Source organism: Pinus tabuliformis, chromosome 3_1 (assembly GCF_031772625.1).
Source record: "Pinus tabuliformis cultivar Carrire ecotype Pingquan chromosome 3_1, CPIR1, whole genome shotgun sequence".
Taxonomy (NCBI): domain Eukaryota; kingdom Viridiplantae; phylum Streptophyta; class Pinopsida; order Pinales; family Pinaceae; genus Pinus; species Pinus tabuliformis.
Window position 1 is genome coordinate 119,406,219 of NC_142301.1, and position 27,354 is coordinate 119,433,572.

Sequence of the window (27,354 nt, forward strand, 5' to 3'; positions counted from 1 at the left end):
CCTCTACCATCGCATCCAGCCAAACCTGATGTTGAGCTGCCTCCTGAAAATTGGCTGCCTGATATCTATTTGGCTGTTTTCGCTCCCTCTTATTGTTCCTTGGCGCATCGATGAAGTCCTCTGCATCTCGCAGAATCTGACGAAGTTCCCTGCTTGTTCTTCCTTTGCCAATAGGTGCTTCTGTTAGCTCCTCCTCATCCTATGATTCTTCCTGACCCGAGGAAGAATTCTTTTCTTCCGTTGGTTGAAGAGGTTTGACCAATGGTTCCTATTTTGACTGCTCCTCGGAAGGCATTTCTCGAGATTTTTTGAAAGCCCTGTTCTCCATGAACTTCACATCTCGTCGAACTACTACCTTCCTGCTCCCATCCCACTAGATATCCTTTCTCTGCAGTTTGATCCAGCTTCTTCCTCTTTTCCTCAGTTATGCGACAATATGCTAAGCTCCCAAATATCTTGAAATGATTGACTTCAGGCGTCTTCCCTGTGAAGACTTTCTCCGGAGTAATCTTGCTCGATGCCCGATGAGGAGTTCCATGTTGGGTTGTGTTATATTCTTTCCACGACTAGCCCATGTAGTTAATCGGGGGGTTAGAGGTGGGCGATCCGCCCCCCTCTACGGGGTTCGGGGCAACGCCCCGGGGAAATTTTTGTTGGACCCTATATTAGGTTGGGCGGACCTACCTATGGTTTTGTGTATGGTTTACGCACATGGTTTTGGATGCTATGGTTTTCAGTGCATGGTTTTGGGCGCGATGGTTTTCAATCCATGGTATTGGATGCTTCGGCATGTATAAATATGTATTGTAACATTGAAAGGAACATAATGAAAAATCAATTTGGTAGTCCCGGTTTTGGGATCCAGGGGAAAATCTCTGTGTATATGCGTTTTATGTGTTATGCTCTCGCATTGTTTATTTTCTGTGTTTTAGAATTCGTATGCAGGTAATTTCTGTATGGGGTTAAAACCTACATTCTATTCTGAACATAGATTGCTGTGTTGCATGCTTCTGCCCACAGGAATTTTGGCATATCCTGATCATACATCATGGCCCTAGCTGCTTCTACAATAGTCCTATTCTTTCTTTTTGCTACTCCATTCTGCTCCGGATTGTAAGTAGCTGTCCACTCTCTTCTGATGCCTTCCTTAGCACAAAAATCAGTGAAGTCCTTATCGACATACTCTCCACCATTATCTGAGCGCAAAACTTTTATTTTCTTCCCAGTTGGATTCTCCACCACAGCCTTGAACTCTTTGAATCGACAGAAAACCTCGTCCTTGGTTTTCGGAAAATAAATCCAAGTTTTCTTTGAGTGATCATCAATGAAGGTGAGGAAGTACTTGGCACCACTAAGAGCTTTAGTGGACATGGATTCGCAGATATCTGAGTGTATCAATCCTAGTACACCCTTGGCCCTGTTTTTACTTCTAGGAAATGTTGCTTTGGCATACTTTCCTAGAGCACATCTTCTGCATACATCATCTTGTTCCGTACTAAGATTGAAAACTCCTGTTACAGTGCTCTTGAGAATTCTCAGAGCCCCATGGTGCAAATGTCCCATTCTTTTTCAAATCTTTGTCTCCATGACTGCCTATTAGTGCCATTGGTGATTCTAGTTGTAGTCTGTAAAACTTGTTACTTTGGATCCTGATCTGCACTTTCTTTTTCCAGATCGGGTGTTTGACGTATACTTTCTCCTTGATAAAGAAAACGTCATAGCCTTTGCCTTGAAGTTGCGACACAGAAAGTAAGTTCATCCCCAATCTTGGTACATGCAGCACATTGGTAGCACGAAACTGCTCTCTTGTTTTTATTTGAAAAACTATGGTGCCCCTCCCTACTGGAGTACACTTTTCCTTGTTCCCCATGGTGATCTGAAAGTTCATCTTCTCCTCCCAATAATCTGAGAAACATTCTCGGATTCCCATCATATGCCAAGAGGCTCCACTGTGTATATACCATACCTCTGATGATGCAAAGCTAGTCACACAATCCACTTCTTCTTCCAGCCTGGAAGCCAACATAGAGAAATCAAAATCACTTTCTCTTGTGCAATTTTCTGAATATCTGTGTGAGTATCCTGACGTAGATGCCTCTGCATCATGGTCTCGACCCATAATTGATTTTCCCTTCCCATCTCTGATTACTTGCTATGATACCATGTGAAAAATCTATCACTACAACAGCTAATTTATTTTTCCTACTTATTTCCCAATAAGTTATTTATGAAAATCCTTCAGTAAACATTAAAATAAATTCTGCTGCAGATATCACACCATAATACAGAAACAAACACATGCACAAGAATCAACACATCGACACAAATATTTTGGACAACAGTCCCTGGAAAACCCAATGTGGGAAAACCGGTGCAGCAAGGGAGGATTTTATTATTCAGCAATTCTTTAGTACAACTGGGTGCCAAACTGGCTTACCCAACAGAGAGAAAATTCTCCAGCACTTCTCCCATTCTCAGCGTCAGGCTAGCTGATCTTTGCGTCGCTCTCAAACCCTCTGCATCAGCATTGGGCGTCTCTGCGTCACCCACACAGGCCGTCCAGTGACTGCGCAGTCCGCTGCCTCTGCGTCTGCCTGAGAGGCTCTGTGCTTGCCTCTCCAACCATTGCGCTGGTCTTCTGGTGCTATTCCCGACTCTCTATTCCGTACTTGCTGCCTCCTACTGCTCTCCAGGGAACTAGTTCGAATTTCTCAGCTAACCCCACTCCAGAAATCGGGCTGACTAGTCTCCCTGAGTGTGTTCTCCAACTGACCCTCAAGCCTCTTCTTATACTTTTCGTGTTGGTCCTTCAACGACTGAGATTAAATCTCTAATCAACGGCTAATATTAGATTTGGCTTGATCCATGACTTTTGGAACCTTCAAACCCAGTTTTATATTAATACCCATTAATATTTTATTTTTCCTAAGTTTAGACTTAGGAACTCCATTAAAAATATTAATTATTTTAATATTTCCCAAACTGGTTAGAATCTGTCCAAACCATTTCTGGGTCTTAGAGATCTCATGTGCTTTAGCCTCTCCACCAATTTTCATGGCTAGAGCACATCCGATGCTACCCCAAATCAACAATTTCTAGAGGTATGATGAGAATCTCTTTCATAATCATTTTTCACGTAAGCTTTACAATCTCTTACTTGATGTCCAAAATTTTTGCATTAAAGACAGTGACCATGAAAAATAGTTTGATATGTGGCTATGTATGATTGTCTTAATGGAACATTTCTTCTAAAGTTGTTCTTCTTTGGAGAAGATTCAATTCTTTGCTGGTCCTTGTTCCTTATCATATTGTTTTCTGCATTGTAAATGGACTCCTTGAGAGCATTAGCACGGCTTTTTGGTGTAGCAGTGTTTCTAGGCTCCTTTTGACTTCTGTCCTTGCTTTTACCGAGGTTGAAGCTGTCATGCTTTTCTCCAACTTTCTTTCCTCGTGACTTAGGGTTTGCATCTTCTTTGTATGAAGTCTCACCCATATAACCACGACCGGTCTTGTGTAACTTCGCTCTTCAAGGAGGCCTAAAGAAGCAGCTACGCTCTCTATGGATGCAATTTCACAAGAAATTTAGAATTTTCTACTTCGACATGGAATATTTGATGGAGTTTCAAGGTAAAAGGTGCACAACCTACCCCTAGGAAAATTCGTTCTTCTTGCCAAGATGAATAACATATGCAATGAGCCAAGCTTACAAGTGTTTCTTAAATTCACATTAATTTTTAGGGCACAAGTAAAATCATGACATAGCATTCCATCCATTAGACATGAAATATTATGAAATTCGCATGAAATGAGCACTTACATGACAAAAATAGTATATCCATCCATAAACTTGCCAAATAGAAGCTCCAAGAGAGATAACAAAAATATTCCGCACATCAAAATGCATTTAATTATCCAAATCATTCCACAAATTGCAGGTCCGAAATCTTTAGAAAGATATATCCCAAATGTTGATTTCTGGTAGCATCGGATGTGCTTTAAGCCTCAAAATTTGCAGGGAAGCTTGGACACATGTATTTCAGAATACCCAGAAATCGTTTGGGAAATTCCACTTGGAGATAGTTTTATTAAAATAATTAATTATTTTTAATGGATGCCTAAGTCTAAACTTAGGAAATTAAAATAATTAAAGGGTATTAATTAAACTGGGGGTGAAACTTCTAGAAGAAGACGAGGATCAAACCAAAATGATCTGAGCCATTGATTAGAATCTAATCTGGGGTGTTGGTTCTCAATGAAAAGATTATAAGAAGAGACTTGATGGGCATTTAAAAAGCAATCGTGTAAGAGATCAATTTTTGAAGAGAGCAGTGCAGCGGTTGCTAAAGAAGTGATCAAGGTGATTTCTTGTAGTGAGGGGCAGGGATAGTTTCCGGAGGAAGGTTTCCTGATTCAGAGATACATCGCAGAGAAGGCAAAGAGAGAATCCAGAAGAGGCAGTGCAAAGCCGTGCTAGGCAGCGTGGGGCCACGCAGAGGCAACACAGAGCCTAAGAGGAGATCTGAAATTTACTAGAGAATCGAGTTCCAGAGCTAGAAGCCGAGGTGTGAGACGGGGAGGGCAGAAAGTCGAAGTTCCAGAGGCAAATCGATCAGCCAAAGGGGTGACGCCGTCCCTAGACGCTGTGACGCAGAGCAACGTAGTGATTGCCCAGAAACTGCGCAGAGGCAGCTAGGGGCTAGCGATTCAGTGGCTAGATCGCCAGTGATAGTGTGAGGTATATCTCACTCATCTCTTTGTCAGTCAGATTCTCTGTATTGGATAGCTAGCAAGGCATCTAAAGATTGTATTCAGAAATTACTGCTTAATAATACAAACCCTCAGTTGCTGCACTGGTTTTCCCACATTGGGTTTTTCCGAGGACATTGGTCAAAAAATAACGGTGTCACTTATGTGTTATTTCTTTCTTGCTCATATTCTTGTTTCCGCATATTATTTAAAATTGTGAAGGCTGCAGTTGTATTTACTTCGTTATTTACAATAGAACACAATAAATAACTTTCATGGATTAATAAGTAGGAGAAGTAATATTAGCTTGTTGCCGTAGTGATTTGGGGATTCTCAAATTTTCACATGGTATCAGAGCGCAAGTGAAGCAAGGGAGCAGACAGGAAGAGCCAATGCTAAAGAGGAGGGATATTGAAGTCCTGCATAGGCAACACATTAAATCCCCATAGGGATTGCGCAATCCAAGCCACGAGGGCAAGATTTTCGTGGAAGATCTCTTTTTGAGTGAGTCGACAGAGAGGTAAGATTTCCAGATCGAGATTTGTTAGCGGCAAGGGAGCAACACAGTAGAAGCTTTAGCGCATAGCAGTTTCTGGTGAGATGTAGTTTTCTGCAGCAGTTGCTGGGGCAGAAATACGTCAAAAGAAGGGAGGAGACACTATTCGAGGGAACTTATTCCTTAGAGAATTCCTAGCCAGGGAATTCAATTTCTCATTTGCTGAGCAACAGTAGAGAGGAGCAGATCTACTAACTCTAGCAGGGAGTGCGTAGGCCAGCCCAAAAGCAACATAGAGGAGAGAGGAGGCAGTTCGACATTTTGTTGGCAGAGATGGCAGATAGTGGGCTGAGAGATCAAGATCGGTATGCTGTGATCTGGAAGGTTAGGATCTCATGCCTTCTGGATGAGCATGATCTCAAGATGTACGTCGATAGTGTGGTAGTTGTATCCGATGATGCAGATCCACTCAAAAAGTACAAGGCCGAGATGGCGAAGGCTAAACAGTTGATCCTCAATGGAGTGAGGGATCACGTTGTATGTCACATTGCTGGCAAAGGGACAACCAAAGAGATGTGGGATGCCTTGGCTACGCTATATCAAGGATCTTCCGAGCAGCGGAAGATGTACTTGGAGGAGAAGCTGAGATCAGCTAGGATGGAGAAAGGGGAATGCATTGATCCGTTCCTATCAAAACTTCAGGAAGTTCGAGATCAGTTGGCAACTATAGGATCAACATCTCAGCCTACAAAGGTGGTGAGGTTGGCCTTGAATTTAGTTTTAGAAGAATGGCAAGTGTTTGTCCAGAGTATCCTGGGCAGAGAGAAATTGCCGGATTGGGAAGGAATGTGGGCCGCTCTTCAACAGGAAGAGATGAGGTGAGACTTAGTCAAGTGCAAACTTGATGGCAGTAGCAACAGTGGGACGAAGCCCAAGGAGGAGGAAGAGAATGCAACCCTTGCATCTAAGGGGCAGCAGGAGCAGCGAAAGAAGAAGAAAGATGTTTCAAAGATCAAATGTTTCTGGTGTGGTGAATTTGGTCACTACGCTACGCAATGTCCTCTCAAGAAGAAGGACAAGGACGAGAAACATGATCCACAGGTTGCAGCCGCAAAGATCGAGGAAGAGGAGTTTTCCATGATTGCCCAGATACCTCCAGGGGAGAGGTGGGGTGATCTAGTACTGTAGTTCGAAAAAACTGCAGATGGGTAGGGTCCTTGAGGAATCCACCTCTTGGATCAATACCTGTTGATTTGGGGTAGCATCGGATGTGCTCTAATCACAAAATTTGGTGGAGAGGTTGGGGCACATAAGATCTCCAATACCCAGAAAGGGTTTGGGCAGATTCTAAACAGATCAGGAGATATTAAAAAAAATAATATTTTTAATGGAGTCCCTAAGTCTAAACTTAGGGAAAATAAAATATTAATGTGTATTAATATGAATCTGTGTTAGAATGGTCCAAAAGACATAGATCAAGTGAGATCTAATCTTAGCCATTGATTAGGGACTTAATCTCGGCCGTTGAGATGTCAACAGAAAAAAGTATAAGAGGAGGCTTGAGGGGCACTTGGAGAACACACTGAGGGAGCCCAGTCAGCTCAATTTCTGGAGCGGGGTTTGCTGAGAAATTGAACCAGTGGTATAGAGAGCAGTCAGGAGGCAGCGAGTACGGAATAGAGAGACCGGAGATCAATGCAGAAGAGGTAGATGCAGAGCTAGAGGAAGCCACGCAGAGGCAGCAACGACTGCGCAGAGCTAGAAGGGCCTGCGTCATCCACGCAAAGGCTGCAGGAGTGACGCAGAAGCCCAGGGAGGTTGCGCAGAGCCTCAGTAGGCTGACGCAGAGGGTTTCAGGCTGTAGCAGAGGTCAGTGGGGCCTACGCTGGGTTTAGAAAAGTGCTGGAAGTTTGTCTATCTGTGGGTAAGCTAGTTTGGCACCCTGCTGTACAAGAAAATTGTTGAATAATAAAATCCTCCCTTGTTGCACCGGTTTTCCCACATTGGGTTTTTCTGGGGACATTAGTCCAAAATCACTGTGTCAATGTGTGCATATGGTTGTTTTTGTATTATGGTGTGATATGTGCAATAGTATTTATTTTAATATTTGTTGAAGTAATTTCATGTATAACTTATGATGAAATAAGTAGGAAAAGTAAATTAGTTGCTGCAGTGATAGAATTTTCACAATACCTTGCTACATGAGCCCATATCAGAAGTAGCAGGATGGACCGGGACAGTTGGTGTAGAGGAGTACCGAAGTGACAGTTGCAGTGGCTAGGAGCGCCAAAGATTGAGCAACGCAGAGCAGAGTTGGCAGCAGTGCAGTTGGCATAATGCAGAGTCAACAACAACGCAGAGGCTTCAGAGGGTCAGTGCAGAGACTAGCAGTAGTCAGAACTCCAACAACAGATGCATCATGCTGAACACTTGTTCAGTAATTTTGGATGCTTTTCCGTTGCTGTTGCAGTAGCAGCAGTAGTTGGAGAAGGTTGCAGTGCAGATGCAGTGTTGGCAGTGGCAGTGCCAGCAATAACACATATGCAACATTTACAAGGGTTGCAGTATAGATGCAGTGTTGGCAGTGGCAGGGTCAACAACAGTACAGATGCAGCATTTGCACAGTAGTTGGTGGGCAGTGATGTTAGACATCAGCAGTGCAGAGGGAGATGTTACAGAGTCAGAGTGATGCTTCAACAAGTTGCATTACTAGAGCACATTCCTCGCTAAGAGGGAGTGTTGATTTCTGGTAGCATTGGATGTGATCTAAGGCTCAAAATTTGCAGGGAGGCTTGGATACATGTATTCCAGAATACCCATAAATCGTTTTGGAAAATTCCACCCGGAGACAGTTTTATTAAAATAATTAATTATTTTTAATGGATGCGTAAGTCTAAACTTAGGAAATTAAAATAATTAAAGGGTATTAATTAAACTGGGGGTGAAACTTCTAGAAGAAGACGAGCATCAAGCCAAAATGATCTGAGCCATTGATTATAATCTAATCTGGGCCGTTGGTTCTCAACGAGAAATTATAAGAAGAGGCTTGATGGGCATTTGGAAAGTACATCATGTAAGGGATCAAGAGATCGATTTTTGAAGAGAGCAGTGCAATAGTTGCCGGAGAAGTGATCGAGGTGATTTCTTGCAGTGAGGGGCAGGGATAGTTTTGAAAGGAAGGTTTCTTGATCCGGGGATACATCGCAGAGAAGGCAGAGAGAGATCCAGAAGAGGTAGCGCAGAGCCATGCTGGGTAGTGTAGGGCCATGCAGAGGCAGTGCAGAGCCTGAGAGGAGATCCGAAATTTGTTGGAGAATCGAGTTCCAGAGCCAGAAGCCGGGGTGTGAGACCGGGAGGGTAGAAAGTCGAAGTTCCAGAGGCAAATCGATCAGCCAAAGGAGTGACGCAGTCCCCAGAAGCTGTGACGCAGAGCAGCGCAATGATTGCACAAAGGCAGCTAGGGGCTAGCCATTCAGTGGCTGGATCAGTGCTGGATCGCCAGTGATAGTGTGAGGTATATCTCACTCATCTCTCTGTCAGTCAGATTCTCTGTATTGGATAGCCAGCAAGGCATCCAAAGATTGTATTAAGAAATTACTACTTAATAATACAAACCCTTAGCTGCTGCACCGATTTTCCCACGTGGGGTTTTTTCGTGGACATTGGTCCAAAAATAACAGTGTCACTTATTTGTTATTTCTTTCTTGCTTAGATTCTTGTGTCTGCATATTATTTAAAATTGTGAAGCTGCAGTTGTATTTACTTCGATATTTACAATAGAACACAATAAATAACTTGCATGGATTAATAAGTAGGAGAAGTAATATCAATTTGCTGCAGTAGTGATTGAGGGATTCTCAAGTTTTCACACCAAATTCAAGTGATGATGAATGAGAGAGGATGCCTCTCTTCTATTTTACAATCCTCTAAGGGGTTCAAATAACATAATTTAGCCTAATGATGCCCCTATAATAAAATGATGTGCAAAATAGCAATACTTTTGGTGACAAACCCACCAAATAGCTCCATAACATGAATAATTAGCCTCCCAAGGGGGACGAAATGATAGAAAAGTAGATAGAAGGGCTGTTGGAAGGCCAAATGAGGTTCCTCATGTGCCATAACTAATAGGGTGGCTCCAATAACAGTGATGAAGGGGGTGGCCCCTTGATCTCCAAGCAAATGATCCATGGTGCTCCCAAGTGGATATGGGGGCACAAAGAACATCCTCACGGGTCTCCAAATGAATCAAACAAGCTTGTGCTCCATTTGTATGGGCTGGAACAATGATGCAAGCCCTCCCTTGTCTCCCTAACGGAGACAAAACCCCATTTGGGCCCTGGATCAACTGACAAGTGTGTGGTGCAGGTGTGTAGTTGATTGGGCAAGGTCGTCCAGGTGCATCATCATCATCAAACAAATAGGACACGAGCAAGCAATAAGTGGTGCTGAGGATCCCATGGCATGACTATCTGCACTTTGCCATAGTGGATGCCCATGGCTCTCAATGCTCACCCTACAAATGCCATTAAGACCCTCTAGAGGGCTTTGATCCCATATAGGGAGACCAAACCCCAAGATGAAGACCCACCTGCAATCCTATATAAGATCTAATGTGTCGCCTTGTCTTCTAGTACAACAATTCATTAGTGCAATTTAACAAGTGAGCTTACAAATCATGGAATGAAGTGGGCACTTCATAGTGGCATGCCCTTCCATATGGGCTTTAGAATGTACATGTTTCCCTAGGTTCAAGAAGGAGGTTAATCAAGGACTCTATTAGGTGGTTTGAATCTCTAACGGAATGACATGTCGATGGTACATCCTTCAAATGGCAGGTGTCATGTGAAATACTGGTGGAACGAAGTGGGGTAGCAGGGGAAGGCTCCAAGTCACATGCCATGGTACAGGGGTAGTCGTAATGGGGGAAGCCCACACATGGGTGTAGGGAGCAATCGTTGTACATGAGTTACCTTGACCTTTGTTTTTCCACCCTTCATCATATGCTTTTTGCCTTTTATTGATTTTTCTTTTTATAAGTGCTTGGGGCTCCAGGGAATGAGAGCATGATGTGAATGATATAGCAATGAATACCCCCTTAAGGTTGGGCAGTTCAATGCCCACTAGTGGTTGGGACAATCATTGGTTCTTTAATGATGTAGGGGGCTCATATAGGGGCCCTAAGAACCAGGGTGATGTCCATGATAAGGGGTAGAGCTCATGTTTGGCTTTAGCTCATGTGCTAATTTTTTGTGTCCCAACCATCTTTTGCATATTATGGTACATTTCCCGTTGTAAGTGGCCAAATCATGCTTTTAACTTTCTTTCTAGCTGCATCAACCTCTGGGGCATCGTTCCAGGCCCGACCCAAAGTGTGGACGAGGGGAGGGGGAGGCCAGCTCCTTGTGGACCCAATGGACAAATGTGGACCCAAATGGGAAATATGTGAAAAAGAGGTTATAATGAGAGGAGGGAAGTGATGTATGTGATGTCGGGAAGCGGGACCACATAACCAAAATCAGGGTTTCCCTTGTAGTGCCACTCTTAAAGCTAGTAGCTAATAGAGGAGATCCCACGGGACTAGGATACAAGGTTAACCACCAAGTTGGACAAGGGGACAAGAGTACAGACCAATCCCATTATTTCTGTCGAATCCCCCCACTAATCCATACTTAGAAGTGTCCATGATAAATAAGCAAAAATACCCAACTATGTAATGAAAGCCATACCTTCGGGGTTGGAAGGCCCACCTTCAAACATACGATCATGACAGATGGGCGAGGGTGCATAATGGCCAACTTAGGTTGGGGAGATGATGGCACATCGAGCTATCTGGTGGTTGCAAGGGGATGCTGGCTACCGGTTGAAGACAATCTAGGAGAAAAATTTCTCCTATGGGTGTCACCAATAGGTGGTGGGTAATAGGTACCACCATATTCAGGTGCACGAGCAGGACATTCTGAAGACGACATTTAGATGGCATTATGGACACTTTGAATTCTTGGTGATGCCCTTTGGGCTCACCAACGCCCCGACACCATTTCAATCCTGCATGAACCACATGTTTCGCAAGCACCTACGCAAATTTGTTTTGGTGTTCTTTGATGATATACTTATCTACAACAGGACATTGAAGGAGCTCTTGCAACACTTGGAACAGGTCTTGAGCATCCTGGAGGAGCAACAATTTTATGCCAAGATGTCCAAGTGTGAAATTGTGCTGACTGAGATGTTGTACTTGGGGCACGTGATAGGAGAGTATGGAGTCAGGGTCCACCAGGAGAAGATCCGTGCCATCCTTGATTGTCCATGTTGACCACGATTTTGTCAACACTCCGAGAAAGCAGTGTACAAGGAAGTCGAGAGTTTTTTTCAAAGATCAAAGTCTTTAATCAGCATGAATATATCATTGTAAACCCAAGTTCTGCAGGGTGTATTGTAAATGATGCTAGTATGACCATTTAATTATGTAACAACACCTAGGTAAACCTCTGATTTTGGCAAAGGATTTCATCCTAGGAAGTTTTTTAATCTCCTTGAATTATGTGTGTTTGTAAATATGCCTAATCGACAAAGTTTTTCTTCCAGCTTAAACCCCAAAGGTAGGTTGGAATTTGTTGACATGGTCTTAGGTGAGTCCTAATGTTATCGAGTCTGATGTAAAAGTATGTTTAAGAATAATTTTAGTGCATGGCCCCTTGTAATCAAAACACCATTGCTAAAATTATTTTATTATAAGCACACTTGGTTTCATACTAGATCATATTGTGTTGCGGAATTGGGTAATGTCTTGAGGGTCTAGTCTAAAGGTGTTTTCCCCTTCTAAGGGTTGATATTGTAATTATTTTGATGTAAAAATATTTTAGTGCATGGTCCCTCACAATTAGAAACCATGGCTAAAATATTTGAGGGTGGAAAAATTATTAATCCCCTCTAAAGTCAATTAATTAATTTTTCTGGCTAAATTAAATAAAATCCTAAGCGATAAAATTAACTAATTTTGAGTCAAAAATAATTATAGAGAAATTAATTTTTCTCAAAGTGGAAAATAATAAAAATTTCGTGGGTCAAAAAGAAGTCAAATTTTGGAGGTCCTCCACCAAGGGAAAAATTGATATTTTAAGAAAATTTGAGCCTTTGGACCTTGGTGGTTAAGTCAAAGTCAAATTTTTGAGGAAATTAATCCAAAATATTAATTTTGGATTAATAAAAAATGGTTTTTAAGAGAAATTAATTTTTTTTCTCAAAAATAAAAATTTGATGATGAAGATTAAAAGATGATCAAGTTATTTTCGATGCTCGAGATTATTTTGACTAGGATCAAGCTAACCAGTCGTTATTTTCCACTTGGAGGGGTTTTCTCTATATAAAGAAGTTGTTGCTCTGCTGGAAACATTTTTCTCATAATAGAAAGACTTTGGGGTTCAGTTCATGGTGTTCTTCTATCTGTTGATCTGTGGTATGTGCTAGTTATGTGTTGATCTTCTATATTGTGTTGAATATATTTAACTGTTATTTCATTTGTCGGTGATAAGAACATTTTATTGGTACGAGTTATCTTAGGTGATCTGATTCACTATATGATCTAACAGTTTATCTTGAGATTTAATAGAGATTTATAGGTACGCTAGCCCTTGGGCTCCAAGTTCACAGATTGTGGGGAAGAGTCAACCTTGTTTGGGCTCTAAGCTTTCATTGTGACAAATTATTTTGCAAAAGGGTTTTGGCTGGTCTATCTTTCGAAATCATTCATCCATAAAATTTATTTAAAAAATTCTCAAAACTTTTATTTGATCCTGGGCTACAAAGAATTAATTTGCTAATGAGAGCTAATAATTTTAATTTGTAAATATTGTAATTATTTGTAAATTATTCTAACCCTTGTTTTATTTTGTAGCACACGGGGTTTTGAAATTTTTGTATATATTTAGGGTTTTGGGAATTCTTTCATTTATTTGTGCAGGTGATTTTCTCAAGCCATCAAGGAGGTTGAAATTTTCTGAAAAGAATAGCCCTAAAGCTAGGGTTTGAAGGGTTTCATTCTTCCAAGTGTGACATCTAGCCTTCTTGGGCATTTTTGCTGGGGTTTTGAGGTAGATCTAGGCCTAGGAAGGCAAGATCTAGCCCTTGGACCCCCTCCAAGCTCAACGCTCAGGCAAGGAAGGAGGACGCTAGCCATTCAAGTTGAAATTTTGGCATTTTGTAGCAAATTTTTGTGATTGTAGGGGTTTCAATATTTTTTTAGGCCTCTAACGCCTAGCCATGACCTCTCCTAGACTAGCCGCGCCCCTCCTTGTCCTTTTCAATCTAGCCGCACCTGTTTTTTCCTTAGCCGTCAACCCTAGAGGGCTTTTCCCTAGTCGTCAACCCTCTTTTCCTTATGCCATATGCCTATTTCTCTTTCCCATGGTCTTGAGAGGCCTCCAAACCCCCTCGGCTGCCCCTTTTCCCTTAGCTACAGGCCCATAAGGGCCTCTAACCCTCACGGCAGCCCTTCAGGCCTTGCCGTCGTCATCCTTTGGTCTCCATCCTTTAGCTGTAGGCCTAGATTGGCTTTTTAGGCCATCTTTTGGCCTTTTCCAGCCTAGATATCAGCCCTATTGGGCTTGTCTTCACCATCACTGCCTTTCCCTTGGCCTTTTTCCCCTCATCGGTGCCCTTTTAGCCCTCTTCTAGCCCTCATCGAAGCCATTTTTTTGTCATTAATTGAGTTTGCATTGTTTTGTGGTCTCTAACATCTTGCTGTGCAGCCATTTTGGAACTAACTTGGTGGTTGCAGGTGGTCAAGTGCTTTGAAAGAGTTTCTAGTCACCAACAAGGCCATTAGGCCGAGTGGTTTTCCCTTTAACCCTCTTTGCCTCATCACTGTTCCATTTTAATTTTGAAGCATATTGACGCAGCCGTGTATTCAAGGCCCAAACACATCTAAGATAGTCCTAATCTCATTAATTGATCACCTAAGACATTAAGCATTCATCTTGTGGTTAAATTAATTTCATTTTGGAAGACTGTTGGGTATATTCAAGATCTGATATGTTTGTTACAGTCATCTAGAATCACCTACAACAGTGATAAAATCACATTACAGTGGCATAATAATCAACTTGCAAGCATATTTCATCATTGGCATTAGTTGGGCTTGCATTATCTTGTCATTCTTTGAAGGCTGTCATACTGATTTAGAGGACTGTCATATGCATCATAAGGTCTGATATAGACATAACAGTGGTGTTAAAAGTTGTTGACAGTCATCTCTTTTCATTTGACATTTGTTCCTAACATATTTTGCATCTTGGGCAAGTGTCCTCTTGTGTCATTAGGTGTTTTCCTTATGGTTGCAATCATTGGTCTCTTGGCTGCCTCATCTTGCATTTCATTACATTTTTGCATCTCTTGCATACATTGGCATACCATTGTTTGCATTTGCATCCATTGCACTTTGCATATATTTGCATTCTTGCGTAAGCATTTCATGGTATGTGTCCTCATCTAAATAAGAACCCAAGTGCTCTAAAAGGCTAATTGAATTGGTAATTATTGAAGAAGATTGGCTTATTGCTCTAGAGAAATAATACTGTGGATTAATGCTCTTTTTCTCTCATTGATAGCTAGCATTGTAGTGACATTGGTCTTTGAAGAAAATTCTTACTTGTCATTGCTATCACATTGCTAAAGAAGTTGATTATTGGATAAGTGGTTATATTGGTTCCCAAAGTACTAACATTGTGTTTGCAAGTGAGCATCACATCTCAATTTATAATCTTGCAAATTAATTCACTCTTAAAATCACTTGTCTAATCATTACATTGTGATAAGAGTAATCTTGAAAATCTAATTGTGTTCATAAGAAATTCAAGTTTTTCTCTTTTGTATCTAATTGGCACATTGGCATTCTATTGTTATAATCTAAGTAATCTTAAGAATTTGCTAATTGCATTTAAAGATCATCATCGTCTAATTGGCATTGTTAAAAGAAACATTGGATTTGTATATTTATGAGCAATTGTCTATTGTGATCTTGATAACATTTTCTGGTGCGATCTATTTGGTTTATTGAGCACTTTCTTTTGGTGAAGATTGTCATTATATATTGTTAAGTACTTCATTGTTCTAAACTGAATATCATTGTAATTTTTCTCTAAGTACGTAAGATTCCTTTAAAACTTCACCTAAAGATAACCACTCATATTTTGCACTTGCATTCTAGGATTAGCCTTGCACTAATTAATTTACCTCCAAGAATAAGCTTGGTTGATAGAAAGATAGAACCACCTTTCTCACCCAGCTTGCAAAGCCTATACCCTCTTTTGTGGTTAACACGGTGGCCTTGTAGTCATTAGAGCCATAGTCTCTATAGTGCTGGAGGTGTTGAGTGGTTAGAACTCTAGGGGAGGTATCATTAATATAGCCCTTGCTATCTTTCCTCGGGTTTCTCTCTCACAACCTACACTAGAGACTAGTTTCAAAATAGTTGAGAGAAAGGATTCATCTAGTTAGGCATCTAATTTAAAATCAATTAAGATCTTGCATTTCACTTATATTTTTAGGTGTCGCATTTCATATAGGATAGTGAAGCATCCTAAAGCAACAATTGTTCATTCGGTGGCTTGGTAGATAATTCACGTAAAACAAGTATTTTGACTCCATTTGAGGCACTGGTTTTTCAAAGTAATCTAATCACTAGACTTGCTAAACTAACCAAGTTGCTAGGACATTTAGTTGTGTCTCATGGGCTTGTCGGCTGCCAACGCGTTTTTCATCTTTAGATTTCATAGGGGCCACCCCCCATAGCTTGTTGTGGGGAGACAACTAGAATGGAGAGTGCGGGGATCAAAGTGACAACCCCCATCCTGAGTCGTTGTCGCATTCACCTGTACAGTTTGAGGGACAACAGGCCCACACCCAAGAACGTGACTGAGTTGAGGGGATTCCTAGGCATATGCACATATAACATGCGTTTTGTGAGGGGATTTTCCCAGTTTGCCACACCCCTTACAGACCTCACGAAGAAGGAGGATTTCAATTGGTCAGACACAGTGCTGTGGGGCTTTGAGCGCTTCAAGGTGGTCATGAGTACTTGGCTGGTTTTCATGTTATTGGATTTCTCCCAGCCCTTTGTATTGGAGTGTGATGCATCAGGTGAGGGCATTGGGGCAATGCTGATGCAGGGGGGCTACCCCATATCCTATGAGTGCCGGAAGCTCCAGGACTACGAGTGGATGTACTCTATCCATGACAAATAGATGCTAGCCATAATGCATGGGCTAGCTAAGTTCCGGTAGTATCTAGTGGGCAACAGATTCAAGGAGAAGACTGAGCACAATAGTCTTCGATTTTTCCTAGAGCATAAGGAGCTCTAGGAGAGATAGCCGAAGTGGGTCAGCAAGATCCAAGTGTATGACTTTGAGATAGAATATGTCGAGGGCAAGCAGAACGTAGTGGTAGATGCACTATCTAGGAGGCCCGCGACACCCTCTTATGGATATTACTCAGGGTTGGAGGTCACAGCTCCTGGCAGAGTATTCCAAAAACTAGTAGGCTTGCAACATTTTGGATGGAACCTTTGGAGATGACAGGTACCTAGTGATGGATGAGGTCATATATTACCATGATAGGATCTATTTGGTACTAGGATCGCAGCTCAGAGAGAGGATCATGCAGGCAACCCATGACTCACCTATGGCAGGACATCCCAGATTCCTTAAAACTTACAGGGCCATCAGGGAATGTTTCTCTTGGAAGGGCCTCAAGGGGGATGTGTTGAGGCCCGTATAGGAGTTTGGAGTTTACCTGAGGAACAAGGGAGAGCCAACTCATCTAGCAGGTCTACTACAACCTCTCCCTGTCCCTGAGTGGAAATGGGAGAGTGTGTCCATGGATTTCATTATAGGTTTGTCGGTTGTACAAGGGCGTGACTGTATCTACGTGGTGGTGGACAAGTTGGCCAAGTTCACCCATTTCTTTGCTATATCGACTAAATCATCAGCTTCGCAGATCGCTAAGCTCTTCTTTAGGGAGGTGTTCAGGCTACATGGTCTCCCAAAGACCATAGTCAGTGACCGGGACAACAAGTTCATGGGGGCATTCTGGTAGGAGCTATTCAGGTTGGTGAGGACGAAGCTCACTCCCAACACTAGCTATCACCCACAAACGGATGAGCAGACAAAGATTGTAAATAAGTGGTTGTAGGGATACTTGTGCAACTATGTGACTGGGTAGCAGCAAGCGTGGGTGAAGTGGCTGCACCTTGGACAATTTTGCTACAACACCACCTACCACATGTTGATCAGTATGTCACATTTTCGAGCCCTCTATGGTTATTGTGCACTTTCTTTCTCTGACATGATTTTTGGAGATAGTAGGGCCCCAGGGGCCAAGGATTGGATCTGAGAGAGCCAAGAGATCCTCAAGGCACTCAAGGATAATCTATAGGTGGCACAAAATCAACAGAAAATGTATGCTGACAGGGGCAGGGTTGAGAGGCAGATTGAGGTGGGAGAGATGGTCTATTTGCGCCTCCAACCATACCGACAATCCTCATTGAAACAAAAGGGGTAGAAAAGCTCAAGCCCCGGTTCTACAGTCCATACAGGATGACTACGCGCGTTTGGGAGGTGGCCTACGAGTTGGAGCTTCCACTAGGAAGTAAGGTGCATAACATCTTCCATGTATCATGCTTGAAATAGGCTCTAGGGCAACAGGTCAAGACCACCACAAAAGCTACCACCATTGGATGATGAGGATCACCTAGAGCTAGTTTCAAAGGCCATCTTAGAGGTGAGGGAAAGGAAATTCAAGAATAGGACATGTTACCCACCATTTTGTGGGTGATATCCCTAGGATAATTTTTTCTCTAAGATGGTCCTCAGCCGACAGGCAACAGCCCCTTACAGCCACTAGCTAGCTCATTGTGCCATGTCTCTGCCACCTAAGCCAACCACGTGGTCCCTCGCTCATCTGCCATGATCGTATGTTTGAAGGTGGGCCTCCGAACCTAAAGGTATGTCTTGTCATTGGTAATTGAGTATTGTAGTTTGCTTATCATGGACACTTCTAAGCATGGATTAATGGGGGGATTTGGCGAAAAGAATGGGCTAGGTTTGTGCTCCTGTCCCCTAGACCCATTTTTGGATATTAACCTTGAATTCTAGTCTTGTGGGATCTCTTTTACTGACCATGTGGCTTTAGGGATGGTATTTCACGGGAAACCTCGATTCTGGTTGCGTGGTCCTGCTCCCTTATCTGCTTATATTATCCCCGTTCTACTCATTTTTACCCCATTCATCATTTCTCCCACCTGAGTCCACATCTCCACTGTGTCCACATAGGGTTAGCTTGCCCCTTCCCCTTGCCCGCACTTGGGTCAGGCCTGGAATGATGCTCGAAGGTTGATGCAGCTAAAAAGAAAGATAAAAGCATGTTTGGCCACATTCAATAGGAAAATGTACCATAAAATGCAAAAGATGGTTGGGACAAACACATTTAGCACATGGGCAAAAACCAATGCATGAGCTCTACCCCATCATCATGGCCATCACCCTGGTTCCTACAGGTTCTATGATCCTCCTTCATCATATAGGAACCCGTGATTGTCCCAACCCCTGGTGGGCAATGAACCGCCTTACCTTAAAAGGGGGTATTCCTGCCATATCTTATACATCATTCTCTTACCTCTTGAGCTCCGAGAAGTTAATCAAAGAAAATCATAAAAAAGCAAAAGGTATATAAAGAAGGGTGGGAAATCAAGGCCGGGGCACCTCATGTACCGCGATTGCCCCCTGCTATACATTATAAACCCAAGTGTGGGTTTCCCTTGTACCCCAGCATGTGGCCCAGGGCTTCCGCTTCTTATCCCTTACTTCATTCACCTATCTGTCACATGCCATTACCTTTTGAAGGACGTACCTTGAACATATTATCCCCTATAGAAGTAGAAAGCACCTAATAGGATACTTGGTTAACCCATTTGGAGTTTAGGAGACATTGGCACATCTCGAAGCCCATTATGGAAGGGCATGCCATTATGAAGTCCCCACCTGTGGTCCATGGTTGGTAAGTTCATTTACTCGATTTCCCTAATGACTTGTTGTACTGGAAGGCTAGGGGATACATTGGATCTTATGTAGGATTGCAGATGGTTTCCATCTTGGGTTTGGTCTCCCTATATGGGGTCCTAATCCTCCAGAGGGCTACATTGGCACATGTAGGGTGTGTGTTGAGAGCCATGGGCCTCCACAGCAGTAGACAGTACTCCATGGATCCTCGAGAATGTTCAGAAATTGCTAGAGATTCAGCTATTGGATGAGGAAGATGCACCTGGTTCACCTTTGCCCAGTCGGCCCCACAGATGTACCATACACTTGGAAGTTGACCCAGGACTTGTAGGATGATGTGGCATCACCTACACCATCATCAGAGCCCTTGTAGATGATCTACAAGCATCTTCGACTCATTTGGAGACCCATGAGGCTATTATTGTGCCCCCACGCCCACTGGGAGCACCACAGGTTAATTGTTTGGAGAACGAGGGGCCAACCCCTTGTCCATCACTTTCGAGGTTCCTATTCTTTATTATGGCATCTATGGACCTCATCAAGCCTCATGGAGGGCCCTACGACATATATTATTCATCATTTGATCTCTTAAGAGGTTTATTCTTTCATTTGTGAGCTAGTTTGGTGGGCCTGTCACCAAAAGTTAGATTATTAGCACCTTATTTTATTTTGGGGGCTTATGTAGGCCAAGGAGATTAATTCGAACTCTTCGTTAGTGTATAAATACAAGTGAGACGAGTTCATTTGCTCAACATCACTTTGGATTGGATCTCTTCTTTCACTTGAGAATTTCTTGGAGCATGAATTGGAGCTTTATGGATGAATTTTGATGTGTGGATTTGGTTTATCTTGTCTTGGAGCTTCTCTATTGTTAAATTATGGATGGTTGGATATACTCTATTACATGTAAGTACATGCTTTTAATGCTATTATTGTTTTACTTTCGCATATACATTGGACTGAGATTTTCACTATTTTTAGGGCTAATTGTTGCATGCATTTACTACTTAAATTGTGGAATTTTGTTTCTATATAGCATCTCTCAATGTATCGGCCATGTAATGTGAATGAAATCTCCTAGGGGTAATTCTATTAACGAATTTATCTTGATAAGCCATCACCTTTTGCACATCGAAGTATAAAAGCTGCAAGATTGCTTCTCTTTGACCTAGAAGGCTAGCGAAGTAGTCTTGAGGCCTCCTTGACTAAGAACCAAAGGTCCTCACTCATATTTATCATAGACTCCATTCTCATAAGACTAAGGCATTGATCTAGTAAATGGTGGTCACCTAAAATCAACTCTTATTCACTTTTTTCTAGGTCTAGCCAAGTTGGGTCAGTAGGGCAACATTTTCCTGACATGATAGCCCTCCAAAAAGTTCGATCTCCTAGCCCCTCCCGCGCTGGTGTCTCCTCAAGGCCTCTTCCAATTTTGAAGCCATTTCGACGGTGGGGTTGTGAGAAAAACGAAACCCTAGCTTCGAGATCAAACTTTTCCCTAGTATCCCCAAGGTTAGTGCCTCATAGGATCAATTCAACACCGTTGAGTGAATATTCTTTCTTTGATCCTTTCCCCCACCTTGTCTAGGTTAAGAACATCATTGGTTGCTAAACTCTTACCTCCTAACCTAGGTTGGGTCCACTTCGTCCCGTGTGGTCCCATTCTTTTAAAAAGACAATTCTTCAAGAACCATATGGGATACCAATTTTAATAAGGATTTTAGGGATTGGGAAACTCTTTCATGAATCATATCCCCCAATCCTAACCCTCAAATCCTCTCATTCCTCTCCTAGAAGACATTGTACCTTGCTTAGAAAGCAAGCAAGCTCTATCCTTCAACCTCTTTTGGAAAGGGATCATTTGGGTCACTCCACATCCACTCATTGATTTATCCTTCATTGGTGACTCCATAATATACTGAGTCTCCTCCCATCTGTGAAAGTCCGTAAATAGTAAGGAGCCTTAGCTGAGGTGACAGTGGGCTAAGTCTCCATTTGTTTCCCTTGGTCTAGCATTTGTCCTTTAGGGATCCCCTTTAGGTCCCCTGCTAGTTTGAGCGGTAACAAGACAGTCAGGGAGTTTTTGGTCAGGTGGAAGGACCTTCTTGATGAGGATGCCACATGGGAGGGTGAGTAGGTGTTGCAACATCCAACGCTAAAATTGCTTGAGGACAAGAAAATCTTGGCAGGGGGGGCTGTAATATCCCCAATTTCTTAAGTACTAAGGAGACAACCCAATTTTGGCATTGACATCATTTTTGGTAATTTAACTTAGGAGAAGCAAAAGAATTAAAATTTTGGTGGGTTTGTGGGACCACCCACAAGGCATATGCACCCCTTTGAGGCAACACACACTTGAGGAGAGAGAAGAATGGAGGGAAAAATCAAACTAAGTGGAGGATGGGCCGCACTAGGAAGAAGAGAAGGCAACAAGCTTAAATATGAGGTGAGGACTATTGTTTGGAGCTTTTTATCAATTTTACGTTTGAACTGAGCTGTTTACTTGAGTTGCTTAGCCAGGTGAACACAATGCTGCTTAGCACAAGGAGATTTCTGGGAGGAGATCTCAGCTTCTACTTTGGAGGACTTTCAGTGCCACCCTAGAGGAGTTCTTAGACACCTTTGGAGCCGTTCCGGAGCAGGGACAAGGGGCTTGCATCTAGTTCTATGCGTGGCTAAGATGCTGGGGAAGAATTCACACTATTAGAGGGAGGTAGTGTGGAGTAGAACAATTTCTGGGAAATTCAAGGTTGATTTGGAGCGATATTTGCTAGAGATCTTGGGTGGTTTGCAATGTAGGTAGTGGGGAAAATTTCAAGCCAAGCATTTTCCTTCCAGGGCTTGTGCAGTGTTCTTTGACAGTGGCACGTAGGGGTTAGGGTACAGGAGCAATTGGTGCTTAAGGGCAGGAGTAATCGAGCGAAAATTTGTGGAAAATTTTGTAGTAATTTTGGGAGAGCCTTTCACAGGATTGGAGGAGTACCCATCAACACATTTCCAACAGTGCGCTCAACGAGTGAGACCGAACAACTCACACTTTTTGTGGGTTTTTCAGCTGTTGGGTTTGGGACCAAATCCTTTTTGGGTCTCGTGGAGATAATTTAGGAGAGGCACCAACTGCAATTTCAGAGGATTCCGAGCATAAAGGTAGCATAAATCATCATTTCCTTCCTGTAATAGTGACATAAATTTCTGGGTTGGCAGAGAGCTTTTGTGGGCAATTTCTCTAGAAGTTGGACAATAGATTCACAACCTGTGTTTGGCCTTGCTTGCTGTAGCAAGCCCAGGTTCATCTTCCCTCAACTGTATTGTACTCTTTGTGCTCAAAATTTAATAAAGAATCAGATTTTTGGTGCTGCTAATTGTGTATTTGTTATTTTGTGTGTGAGCTTGCTATTTTGAGTATTTTTCTTGTTACATGTTTATGCTATGCACTGTTAAATTCCAATTAAGAATATTATATTGATCAACCCTACAAAAATAAGGCTCCCATAAAACCATGAGTCCTCGTGAGAAGCCTACCAAGGTCCTCCAATCTAATCAGGGCCAAGATTGCCTAGATGGAGCTTTCAAGGGATAGGGCATGGTCTAACCAATTAGAATGAATACAGACTCAAACTGAAAAGGCACAGGTGTATGAGATCTAATACAGGTCCTCACATGGTTTTTACAAGGCTTTGACTTGTGACCTTGAGATTACAATGGTGGTGAATGATATACTGGAAAAAATCTATGTATACCCATTGACAGAGGAGTAACACCTCCTCCCTCTCCTACTTTGTGCCTAGTTATGATGTGGTGTAGCTTTTTATCTTGTTTTTTCTAAGGTTATTGTTGCTCTCACTTATTCCCAACTCTCTCCGTTAAATCTCTATCCTAGTTAAAGCTAAAGGGGGTGGTCCCTAATGAAGGTTAGTTAAAGGAAATGTGAGTTTCTAGGAGATTAATTTAGATGGAAAGCTTATCAACAATAATAAATTGATCCCACAATATGAACAAGGAGATTTATGAACAACTTTCAATAATTCACTTAAGAAAAATATACCATCATAGACCAGTGCTTAAACAATTAATTGCTCAAATGAAAATAACATGTACTTGCTCAAAATGAAAATGATGACAAACAATCTTGCAAAAGGACAATGTTAGATCAATACTGGAATATCACTTTCAAGATGGAAATGTTGGAATGTTTTACTTGTAAAGAAATGCTCAAATAACAAGATAATATCGTTCAATAATTATGAACTATACAACAAGTATAACAATTTGATAAGTGAAGTAAATATTTCAAATGAAAGATTCACGTTACTTGCAAAATGCTACTTTGAAAGAAAGATAAATTGCAAACAAGATTCAATTGATCCAAAAGGTGTTACTTGCAAAATGTAAATAGACGTTGCACTTGTTATAGGAAATGCTCAAATGATAAGAGATAATGACATCAAGTAAACATGAGACCATTCATCATAACAAGTTATGAAACAAATAATATTGCAAGTAAATCTAAATGTATTCCAAGATGATTTAATTAGCATGAAATGCAAATCTATCTAATGTGAAGTGCAATTATCTTGGTAAATTTTAAGCTAAATTCCTATCTAGATGTAGCTTTTCTTTCAACTATTTTGAAACAAGTCTCCAATGTGAGCTGCGGAGGGATACCCAGGAAAAGACAGTTGAGGCTATATTAACGATACCTCCCATGGAATATCCAACCACTCGATGCCTCCGGCGCTGTAAAGACTGTGGCTTTGACGACTGCGAGGTCACCGTGTTAACCACAAAAGAGGGTCTATGTTCCTAAAGTTGGGTGAGAGAGAGGGGATCCTAAAAGTCTTTCATCCAAACTTATGCTTGGAGGTAAATTAATTACAAATGCATATTAACACTAAGGATGCTTAAATGAGATGCATGGGAACATTAATGTTTCCAAAGAAAGTGTAAAAAGAAAAATCTTCAAGTAGATGTCACCAATATCCTTTAATGGAAATAAAATGTGAAATAATTAGCTTGATGTGAAAATGTAAAATCACAAGTTCAAGATGTTTTGCTTTCAATGAAGTAGATTTGCTCAATAACACAAGAAAATGTTTCCATAAATAACCATCAATTGATCAAAGTGCCATATGAACATGTAATGATAAAAATATTGAAGCAATATTCTCATGAACTTGCAAAGCAAAGTGAAATAGTTTAAATTTTCCAAAATAAAATACTTGTTTGCTCAAATAAAACTTGCATGTATTGTGAGTGAATTGCACAAGTAAATGGAAATGGAAAAATGTAAACTAATATCAAGCATGTGCTAGAAATGGAAGAATGTAAATGCTATGTTAATCATGCATGAAATGAAATTAGTAAGTGCAGAAAATTAGAGCAACTATCTAAAAAATTAGTCAATCCACAAACCAAGTTTCTCCCTCTAAATGGAGAGAAGGGATACCATGGGAAAATTCCCAAACTCCCACAAAAGAAATCAGTCTTTTTATTAGATTAGTTACAAGGAAATGAGAGTCTCTAAGGCCTCAAACAAGCTCAAGGAAGTCTTTACAATGAAAACTTTTGACCATAGACTTTCCTTGATGAACAATTGATACAAATGAGGCCCAAAAAGGGCCTTTGAAATCTGAAAATAAAGAGGCTTTCTTTGCATACAAAAATCATATTTTGGAAGGAAGATGAATTAACATAGGACGAGAGGCTAAGCCTCCTTGAAGCCCACGACCTAAAGATAGAGATCTTCCCCTAAAAAGGAACTCGACTTAGCCAAAGAGAAGTCCCTGAGAGCTCACGGCCTTGTTGAAAGGTTGTCCCAAAGAATCAAGAGGTACTACATAAAATGTGTTAGTAGTTTTAGAAGGATCCACCCTCAAACTTGCTGCCAAAATAGATTGGTATTTCTTCTCAAGAGACTGCAAAACAAATTTGAAAATAAGTGGAGAGAATGCAAGAAGAAAAACAATGATTCACAACTAATATACAAGAGCTAGATCAAGTTATGGGAGTAGAACTCCATACTTGTCTAGTTTAAAATAGTGCTCTAAGTAGCTCATATAATCATTGAAAGCTCTAAATTTTGATTAAGAGAAATATGAAATTTAAATTTTATATGATTCTAGTAGAGTAGAGGAAAATGAAACTCCCCTTTTTGTTTTTCGTTGGATGAATTCCTTGGAGCCAAAATCGATGAGTCCTTCAATTCTTGAATTTGAGAGTGAGTTGATCTATTTGAGATTTCTCCCACGCCCAAATAATCCTTCACAAAATTTCAAAAGAGTCTCTACACACTTGGAAAGAGATATTAGCATACATAGAGGAATTAAAGAAATACAATGGATGAGAGAACTAGAGATTTCTTCTAAAATCGCCTAGTACTTTTCACTCCTAGATTATTTCTCTAAATCAAAAATACATACGAGTTAGCTTGCACATATTAATCCACAATGAATGGAAAAATCATGCTAATATAATCCAAATTTGAATAGAAATTGAAACACAAACTAGAAATATATCACCTCAAGAAGAAGGAGAACACCATCAAAGATACCCCAAAGTCCTTTGTATTATTATTGAAAAACAAGTACAAATCCAATAGAGTCTTCTCAAGCCCAATAGCTCATATCAAGAATACATAATGAGAGCACAAAGCTCATATAAATAAGAGTGTGGGAGACAATCCCAAGGCAAAGTGGTGAGAATCCCAAGGCAAATGGGTGATAATCCCAATGCCTATCCATGCAATTCGAATTTCTCCAATAGGCTCCACACAAATCCTTGAGGAGAACTCGTTGGGATGAGAGAGGGACATGTGGGTGAGTGAAGTGGAGTGGTAGGAGACCACTCTCCACTTCATCTCAAGTAAACTCAACCAAATCCTCAATCAAATACTCAACTCGACTTGGAACTCGAGCTATCCTCCACAATTTGTGGGATTTTCCTTGAGAACTCGTGGTCCTTCTCCAAGAAATTTGATTTCCCTTTTTGTCACATGTTTCTCCTTGATTATTGGTCCATGGTGGAGTCCACATCACTCTTTAACTCTTTGATGATTTTCCACCTCATTTCCACATCATTTAGCATGTGTGGATATTTATTTTCTCCAATTTATTTAATTGTTGGGCTAATTTATTGCCACATTTTCCACTAAACTTAGGAAAAATGGGTTTTGAGGGTCTAGAACTTATTTTTTACCCCTCAAAGTGTGTCTTAGTAGAAATTTGAGGGTGAGAGGTGTAATTTTGAGCACACATACCCCATACAACTTCTCTAGACATCACTTATTACATTTTACAATCAGAATTTATTAAAATTTCCGTCCAGCAGGAAATTTTTAAAAATTAAAAAACTAGCCCCTAGACTTTATAAAATTCCGCGAAATTTTACAAGTGATCTATTATGGTAATACACAACGACTCTAGACACTAGGACTCACCCAAGGCCTTACTATCAAGCCACACTCCGGTTTTGGGGTTATGCTTGGAGGAAAAAACTCAATTAATTATTAAGTGCTCGAAAGTACTTAATAATTAACCAAGTAAAAAAACCTCTCAGAGTAAACTCATTTGATGACAATGTCCCAAGTTACCTAGGCCTGTTATATAACTCAATTCATCACATTAGCATCACTTTACATCATCTCTATAGGGCTTGCGGAATCTGAGTACAATATAAAAAAAGATGAGAAAAAAAGTTAGAGTTAAAAAACTTTGATGATATATGAACTCTGATGGTACATAAAGCCTCTGACGTGTCTTTCAGGCATGGAGTCTTCAAAAAATTTTAGGTGCAACTTTTAGTGGTCAACAAGTATGATATTTATTTTTGCTACTGTTCTCATGCTTTAGTTTTGCTTCATTCTTTTTATGTTTTATCTTTAACATGTGGGAGATCTTTTGGCACTCCTTCTGTATGTCCCTACTAGCATGTACTTTTGAGTCTCATTGACCTACTCTTTGGTCATTTGTAGACAATAATAATATGGAGAATGCCCACAAATACATGAAATCATTTTCCTATATTGGGTGCTAATTATTTATGGTTGACTGTGCTTAGGAA

At 41.1% G+C, this 27,354-nt stretch overlaps 1 protein-coding gene across 4 annotated transcripts in view; it reads left to right on the forward strand.

The window, feature by feature from the left end:
• MGT10 (magnesium (Mg) transporter 10) overlaps positions 1-27,354 on the forward strand; it is a 422,030-nt gene that overhangs the window by 7,554 nt on the left and 387,122 nt on the right. The gene's annotated exons all lie outside the window — the stretch shown is intronic.